The following is a 9240-nucleotide window of genomic DNA, read 5'->3' as shown; positions in this document are numbered from 1 at the left end:
TCCACTGAAGGAACGAGAAAGAAGCGAATCTTCCGCCACCTCGGCGTAGATGGCTCCACGAAGACAGCGGGCTAAACGCTCTCCATCACCACCAAAGCGGAGAAGACCATCATATTCTTCTCCCCACCACAATTCAAGGAGGGATGATAAAAAGCAAGAGAAGAAAAAGGCGAGAAAGAGGACACCCTCTTCTCCATCTTCTTCATCCTCTTCCTCTTATGAAAACTATGGTGAAGATGACAAAGATCAAGACAAGAAAAAGGCGAGAAAGAGGTCACCCTCTTCTCCACCTTCTTCAAATTCTTCACCCTCTGAAGAAAGTGATGGTGCAACCTTTGAACCATCAAAAAGAAGAGGCCATAGGAAATCCTATGCCGCATGGAAGAGGTCGCCCAAGTTGAAGAAATTCAAAGAGGGAGGGAAGAGCATCTCTTTCCTTACCTATGATGGTACCTTTGGTGCTACGGACAAAGTCTTGGCCTTTATCCAGCAATTCGATGCGGCGTTTGGAGATGAGGGCTTCACGGAGTCTTCTAAGCTACGCCATGTAGCTATGCACTTTCAAAAGTCCGCCAGACAATGGTGGTCTAGCCTACAAGCCAATGGTGAAGCTCCACGAACATGGAAGGCTTTAAGAGCTTCCATTATGAAGCAATTTTTGGCCACCGATGCCAAAGACAAAGTACTCACCGAATGGCGAAGCTTAAAGCTCTCTCCCAATGGATCCATCCACAAATATGTAGACAAGTTTTGGGACCTACAACTCAAAGCCATTGTCTTCAAAAGGTTGGATTTTGGAGAGCAAAAGCAACAATTTTGTGCGGGCTTAACCGAAGAAATGGTGGAGTATGTCAACTCCCAAAGACCACGTACCATATCGACGGTAATACACCACACTATGGTCGCCTCTCGAATCAATTTCCAAACGGAGGCAAAAAGAAATAATAAGCCCCCAGAAAACAAGGGTTCCAATGAGCCTAAGGGGAAGGACAATGTCCAAAAGTCTCCTAAGGGCAACTCCAACAAAGCTAAAGAGAAGGGAGTTTACAAAGGTAAGAATAAACTCTCTCCTGAAGAGCTTGAGCGTTATCGTAAGGATAACCGGTGTTTCAAGTGCGGTGAACAAGGGCATGCGTACCGCGCTTGTCCCCAAAAGAACAACCGCCAAGATCCTCCTAGAGCTTCCTTGGTTGAAATCCAAGAGGAGGAGACTCACCAAACTCACCACAAAGGATCTCCTCTATGCCATGCTTGGGGAAAGGTAAGAGAACATGATGCTTTTATTCTCTTTGACCCTGTTTCTACTCACAATTTTATATCTATGGAGTTAGCCACCAAGCTAGGCATACAATCCTACGAGATGGGAGATGTCCTACCCGCATACAGTGCCTTCAAGGGGCAAGAAGCTTCAGTCACTCCCTTAATTGGGAAATTGAGGCTTCATGTCCAAGGCTATGTGGACAAAGAGGACTTCTTTATCTCTCCTCTCAAGCATGAGGATGTAATCCTAGGGGCACCATGGTTTGACCGCCTGGCTGCCGATGTTAAATTTCCTGAAAGGAGAATCTCCTTTAAGTTCAGGGAAAAAGACATGTATATAGATGCTAAGAAAATGGGTAACACCATCCCCATTGTACATACACCAGCTTTCAACAAGTCAATAAAGAGCTCTATTTCCGTGTACATGATTTTTATTAAAGATTCTCAAAATGAACCTAATGCTTTAACAAACGAAAATAAAAGCAACCAAAAGGAATTAGAGTTATCCAATTTTCTCAAGGGGTTTCAAGATGTTTTTATTGACGACATCCCTTGTGAGCTACCTCCTAAACGAGGTAATGATGACCATGCAATTGAACTTCTTCCAGGAAGTTCACCGCCTAATAAACCTCCTTATAGAGTTTCTCAAGCTCAACAAGAGGAGATTATGCGGCAAGTGCATGAGTTAGTTGAGAAGGGCATGGTTAGGCCTAGCTCATCTCCATTTTGCTCACCTGTGCTATTAGTGCAAAAGAAAGACGGCACATATCGTATGTGTGTCAACTATAGAGCACTAAATAGGATCACTATCAAGAATAGGTTTCCCGTTCCACGGGTAGAAGACCTATTTGATAAGCTACAAGGATCGACCTACTTCAGTAGGGTTGACCTAAAGAGTGGCTATCATCAAATAAGGATAGTTGATCAAGACATTGTAAAGACCGCGTTTCGCACTACATTTGGTCTTTACGAATACATTGTCATGCCTTTTGGCTTGACCAATGCACCAGCCACATTCAACCGCTTGATGGAGAAGTTGTTCAGGCCTCATCGAACCTTCACTGGAGTGTTCTTTGATGATATTATCATCTACTCTAATTCAATGGAGGAACACAAGCAACACCTCCAGGTAATATTTCAAGTTTTAAGAGAGAATAAACTTTATGTTAATCGAAAGAAAAGTGAATTTTTCTTGCAAGAGATTCAGTATTTAGGTCACATTATCTCTCAAGATGGCATCCAAATGGATCCATCCAAGTTAGAGGTAATAAAAGGATGGCCTAAACCAAGGAATCTTCATGAACTAAGAAGCTTTATAGGTATGTGCGCATACTATAGACGCTTCATAGAAAAGTTCTCACAAATTGCGGGACCATTACATGACCTAACAAAGAAAAGCGTTAGGTATACATGGTCTGCTAAGGAGAACAATGCTTTTGAAAAGCTTAAAGAAAAGCTTATCTCTCAACCTGTGCTTACACTACCGGATCTCTCAAAACCATGTGAGGTCCAATGTGATGCTTGTGGTGATTGCCTTGTTGTGTGTGTGTGTATGTGTGTAGCTGCTAAACTATATAAATAACACACCAATTTAACAAGATGTTCAAAAAGACGACTGGCTAAAGATGTCAAGGCAAGATAAGTACTAAAATAATTCAGTCTTTGAATCAAAAATGTACAACATAGTAAGAATGAAGTATTATTCCAAAGGAATTTGTACAAAGGTATCAAAAACTATCCAATTGCATCATCCAAATGCTTCCAAAGTCGGACTACAGCAAGCTAAACCTCTTTAAGCCAAGATAGAATTCTCACCTACATCCATACAAGACAACAGATATGTTAGAATTGGCTATGTATGGCAGGCTTCAATGAATCTATCAGTTGTTATCCATGTCAAACTTAAAAATTATTAGACCAGCTACTGTCCTGTATAATAAAGTACCAAGGATTTTTTAGCATCATATTCCTGCTAGAGTTACTCCATTTGTTTTAACTTCTGCCATAAATCAAAGCAATCAACAACCAAACAAGGTATCCGTTATAAATTTGCTTCAGGTTGAGATCATCAAAACAGCCAGCAAAGGCCAGCCAAAGCCAGCATATAGCCAGCATCCCAAAAGAAACTCATGTGTTCAGTATTATCAGTTAAATCCGCAGATAGGTTAAATTAGATTGTGTTATAACAATCTGAGTAATCACTCCTTCCAACCAGTAAAAATCAATAAATAAACCAGTCAAAAATAGAGTAGTAGATCAAAGTAGGATCCAGTATGCAACACTCAAAAAAGCAACCATAAAGTAAGCTCGAGTAACTGCCAAAAATTAAAATATCGAGCAACACTTGTATCGGGAATTTACTTGTATCTCCTATACTTCAACACAGTAGCAGAGGATCAGTCTCAGTACCAGATACAGAAGCCCAAACACCATCATATACTGATGTGAACAAAACTGAACCAGAAAATGGCAACAAAAACCAGTGTACCCTTTTGCAATGTTCCTTCAAATTAAGCCTGAATATGTAAATTCCAAGTATGACCAGCTAGACCAGGCCAAGTATAAGCTCCCCCCCTTTTTTTTGAACATAACTAACAGGTAGAGAGGCTAAACAGCATTCCATACTGATGTGGGCATAATTGTATCAAAAAATGCCAGCCAAAACACAACCTGAAGTTGTGTATAGTGTCAAACCAGATCCGGCTAGCACCCACCCAAGATTAAGCTGAAGAAACAAGGTCTGTGCAAAAATCAGTTAGACTAGGCCAGATCTATATTTTTTGCAATTTTTGTTACTAGTTTTAGCAGAATATGGCAGCATTTTAGTAACCAAAAAACTATGCATAGCCAGCACCACCACCATGCAATCAGACCATATGCTCACCATCTGGTTCTTTTAAAATAGTATTAGATGTCATATTCCAGCTCAGTAGCAGAGGATCAATCAATATAAGGTAAAGAAGCCAAACAACAACCTTTACTGATGTGAACAAAACTGTACCAGAAAATGGTAGCCAAACCAGAAAAGACCAGCAAGTTAATCATCAAGTACATAGCATCAAATACCTTGTCGACAATCATCTGAGTATCAAGGCAGTCAGCATGAGTGCCTTCCTCAACCAACCAGATGAGGAATCAACCTAGCAATCCTAAAAGTCAGGGCCAGATAGTGACCAGCCATACCATGCATCAGATTCAATGAAACCTAAGACCGAAGAGTCAAATCAAAGCCTGCATACATTTTAAGGCAGTACTCCAAAGAGCCAGATGAATTAGAATATTTTATGCATGAAAAAATGGTCAGATCCTAACCAAATAGCCAATGCCAACCAATCCCTGTTTGTAGGTAAAACAAATCCAACAAGCATACCATATAAGTTTACAGCAAAGATCCCATTTTGTGCTTTCAGTCACCAGTGAGCAAGTAGTTTCCCAAGTCCTACTGCAATAGTTATAATAATGCCAGCAAAATATCAAAAGCAAAAGAATATTATCTCTTTTCCTTCGGCAATAAAAAAGGACATAGAGCATCCCCCTTTGCAGTCAAATTTCCAAGGTAAGGGCAAGAAGCAGTCTCCCCCATATAACAATATCACCTAGGCCCGGTTAGACCAGGTCAAATTATCTAGTATTAACTCCTCCTTTTTCTTCTTGAATGTAACTTCATCAACCGTAACTATCAGAATAAAAACCCATCCATCTTTTATGTGTCAACAGAAAGAAACTCCTGTCATGGAATAGTGGAAAATGTGGAAAAATTGCAAAGTATGCCCTACAAATAGTGAATAGAAAACCTTGAACTAGAAGTCCAGCAATAGTCAGCATAGTAGCAACGAAAAGAGGGGTAGTTACTATAGAGCCAATCCTCAACTAGTCTTGCAGACTATCCTCCACACCAAGACCTTGTCTAAGTGAGGGGAAGAGCCCCTCACCTTATATGGTAGAGGAGGTAGGGAGGTTTGCCAAAAAGGTACTCATATGCGGGGGTGCTGCATCCGTCGAGAATCACTCGTCCATAACAGCTACACATCTCTCCAGGTGAGGTAGGCAGAGACCTCGAGCCAGGTAACTCCAAACTCCAGCTCGGTTTTTAGCAGAGCAGGTGTTATGCGCGCCGCGACACAATGATACCAAAATGCATCGAATAAAAACACCACACACGCTCAGGTAAGGGCTTTAAGAGGGTTTTAAGTGAAATTGGTAGGAGCCAGGGTAAGAGGTGATACCATAAGGTAGTATTTTACTCAACCATGAAAAAAGTATGTTAGCAGTACCGATTCCGAGTTTTTTTTTGAAAATATTTAGGCTATGGATAGGTATACTATGGTTAGCTGCTGTGACAAGGTTGTCTCTTATAAGGCAGCAACTCAATTTAACCCCTCGAGCTCAAAAACTTGGATGATACAGTGATTCCGAGTATAGTCAACAACTCCTTCTAGATGAGGTGCTAAAGCAACCACATCCCTAAGGCAGTAATTTAACATGTAAAGCATAAGGTAGAATCCCTTACAGCCACAACTCAAAAAATATATAGCACAGGGTAGCAACTCAGTTTTTCCAAGTGAGTGTGTGTGTGTGTGTGTGTGTGTGTGTGTGTGTGTGTGTGTGTGTGTGTGTATGTGTGTAGCTATGGTCAGCTTGTTGTACCAAAGTGTGTGTGTGTGAGAGAGAGAGAGAGAGTGAGAGAGATGTGATTAATTCTCAATGCGTCTCAATTGAAACCCCAATGATAGAGAGATAGATATATAAATACCGAGAAAGAACCATGAACTACTTGAAAATATCATTTTTGCAACAATAATTTTTCAAGGCAAACTAATTGGACAACCTGGATTTGTGCAAAAAAATAAGGTATTTACCGAGATCTCTACCAAAAATGCCAAAAATGTGACCCTAAAGCTGAATGTCCTATTGGATCATAGTCAAGATTTTCAATTTTAACCAAAAAAATTACTTCTTATCGAAGAGGGCTGAGAGAGAGAAAGAGAGAGAGATTCACTAACGTACTAATAACAAAAAAGGATGGAGAGAGAGTGCTAAACTCAAGATGTAATAATGTAGAGAGAGAGAGAGATGTGATATGGTAGGAACGATACCAAATATGTAATTCAAAAAAATAGTTTTTTTTTACTCGCACGAAAGCGGGCTATGTGACATTTTCATGTGATCGAACATGCATTGAAAATCGTGTTCAAGGTTTTTTCTTTTAATGATAAACAATGCAGAAGTTGGACAGCAAATGGACGAAATTGGCAAGCAACGTTCTTGTTTTGGCAATAAATACGTAATCAAAGCTTAAAATTGGCAAGCACCATTTCTTTTTTGCAGCAAATGTGAAATTGAAGAGTTCGGCACTTACCTTGTGCCTCGACAGTGACTCCTGCTTGCAAAGCGCACCCGCCCTCACTCCTAAACACGATTTTAGGCTGCCTCGGCTTACCCGCGACATCGATTTTAGCGCCCCTCGCCTTCTTTTTTAAGCAATAAATACGGAATTAAAACGTAGAAATGGCAAGCAACATTCTTGTATTTGCAATAAGTATAAAATTGAAGCGTTCTGCGAAAGTGAGATCTCACCTTGCAAAGACACTCGCCTTCGCTCCGATTGCGATTATATTTGTCTTCGCTTTTGCTCTCGCTCCACACCACCGCCATGAGATTGGGTTAACTTTGTTTGGAATCGGGCTCACTGCACAGGTACCTACTCTATCAAAGGTATAATCACACAGACACACACACACACACACACATACACACACACACTCTCCCAAGGTGAAACAATATAGTCTCTTGCAAAGCTTGAGCATGTGAAAATCTTTCTCTAATCTCTCTCTCTCTCTCTCTCTCTCTCTCTCTCTCTCTCTCTCTCTCTCTCTCTCTCTCTCTCTCTCTCTCTCTCTCTCTCTCTCTCTCTCTCTCTCTCTCTCTCTCTCTCTCTCTCTCTCTCTCTCTCTCTCTCTCTCTCTCTCTCTGTGGAAACCCTAGCAACAGGGCTCTCTCTGTTTCAATCGACCTCCTCCTGGGCGAGGGGCTGCCTTGCGGGGGGGTCTGGCTACAGCACCGCCACCCTGCCGATCACTTGCGAGCTTCGACACTCGCGCCACCCTGTCCAAACCAGCACCCTGCCTGCGTTTCTGCAGATCGACAGAGCGCCCCGCCACATGCCTTCTTCTGCAGGTATGCCCCTTCGCATAGCCACTGTCTGCACAACCTTGTGCTCTACACATCCCCTGCTCATCGCTACACATCCCCTGCTGGTTCACTGGTAGATCTCCAAAATAGAAACCCTTTTAGAACATTTAACTCAAAGTCATTTTTGCTAAGAGTTTGTTTACATGGTAGCTTGATTCACTTTCAAGCATGAATACCCCAAAGATCACCGCAACGGTCCGGCCGAGTTTTGCGGCTGTTGTAGCAGCTCCTACCAAGCTCACTCAAATCGGACAGCTTCAAGCAGCCCTTGATCAGGTCATGGAAGAGAATCGTGACCTCAAAGCTCGCCTTAGCAAGCTTGAGGCACGCTTTGACTCCATGGTTCATCTTGCCACTGACAAAGTAAAAGAAGTCGAAGCAAAGGTAACTCAAGCCCAATCGGCCACCTTTGCCAAAGTAGAGACTTGCGTTACAACGGAGTTCCGCAAACACAGACTCCAAGAACAAAACGCCCTCAAGGTCCGCATTGGTGGGCTCCCCTCGCCATGGTACACCGTCGAGGACACTCTTGAAGAAGCGACCAACAAGCTCAACGACATCCTTCAACCAATCAACATCAAACCTGAAACGGTTTCTTGGATCAACGACACACATCGGCAAGTGCCGCCTGAGCATTGCCTTCTCACTTTCAAGGACAAAGAGGATAAGATACAACTGCTACGGCAATCTCGACTCCTCAAAGGGACAAAGATTTGGATCAATGAGGAGCTGACAACAAATCAACTAAAGTGAGCTCAAGAAGATGCATGAAGCCCGCAAGCAACGTAAATAGGCAGTATATCAAGGTGGTAAAACCATCATCCAGGAGTTTTGAGCCCCCAAAAAGGCTCTACCCAACCCTCCTTCGGTCTTGTTTCCTTTTTTTTTTTAACCCTGATGATTGGACCCTCAGTCCTTAACTGATATGTATATGATGGCTTCACTTAGAAGCAACGAGTCGATGTAATGTTTTTGTGATGGTCACATAGGTCATATCTGACCTCCGTGGATGATAAATCAATCTATCTATCTATCTCTCTCTGCCCGTTTACTGTCTAGGCGACCTCCCCACCCTTGGTAGCGCCACTTTCAGTAAAGACCTCCTAAGCCCCCCAGGAAGCTGCACTCTCACTCTCTCTCTCTCACACACACACACACAGAGTACAGCAGCAGTTACGGAGTTCTCTCTCTCTCTCTCTCTCTCTCTCTCTCTCTCTCTCTCTCTCTCTCTCTCTCTCTCTCTCTCTCTCTCTCTCTCTCTCTCTCTCTCTCTCTCTCTCTCTCTCTCTCTCTCTCTCTCTCTCTCTCTCTCTCTCTCTCTCTCTCTCTCTCTCTCTCTCACACACACACACAATACAACAGCAGGGAGAATTACTTGTGTCGCATGTCGCTGGAAAGAGCCGCAGGATCTCTCGCTCTCTCTCTCTCTCTCCCACACACACACAATTACACACACAACCACCGCAGGATAGTTCTCTCTCTCTCTCTCTCTCTCTCTCTCTCTCTCTCTCTCTCTCTCTCTCTCTCTCTCTCTCTCTCTCTCTCTCTCTCTCTCTCTCTCTCTCTCTCTCTCTCTCTCTCTCTCTCTCTCTCTCTCTCTCTCTCTCTCTCTCTCTCTCTCTCTCTCTCTCTCTCTCTCTCGCACACACACACACACACACACACACACACACACACACACACATAGAGTTTTTGCGCTCTGAGTGAGGGGGAAATAGTTGTGCGTTGAGCTGAGTCGCGGTTGCATGCGCGTGAGGCGACGAAGGTGGCGAAAACGCAGGACAACAG

General features: G+C 42.9%; 1 pseudogene; it reads left to right on the top strand.

Moving 5' to 3' along the window:
- The first annotated feature begins 7620 nt into the window (after window positions 1-7620).
- Window positions 7621-8185, top strand: LOC147425298 (uncharacterized; annotated as a pseudogene).
- The last annotated feature ends 1055 nt before the right edge of the window (window positions 8186-9240 follow it).

The sequence above is a fragment of the Adiantum capillus-veneris genome, chromosome 25 (genome assembly GCF_014529385.1).
Source record: "Adiantum capillus-veneris isolate H3 chromosome 25, ASM1452938v2, whole genome shotgun sequence".
Classification (NCBI taxonomy): Eukaryota; Viridiplantae; Streptophyta; class Polypodiopsida; order Polypodiales; family Pteridaceae; genus Adiantum; species Adiantum capillus-veneris.
Note: the sequence above shows the minus strand (reverse complement) of the source record. Positions and strands in the feature narration are given on the sequence as shown.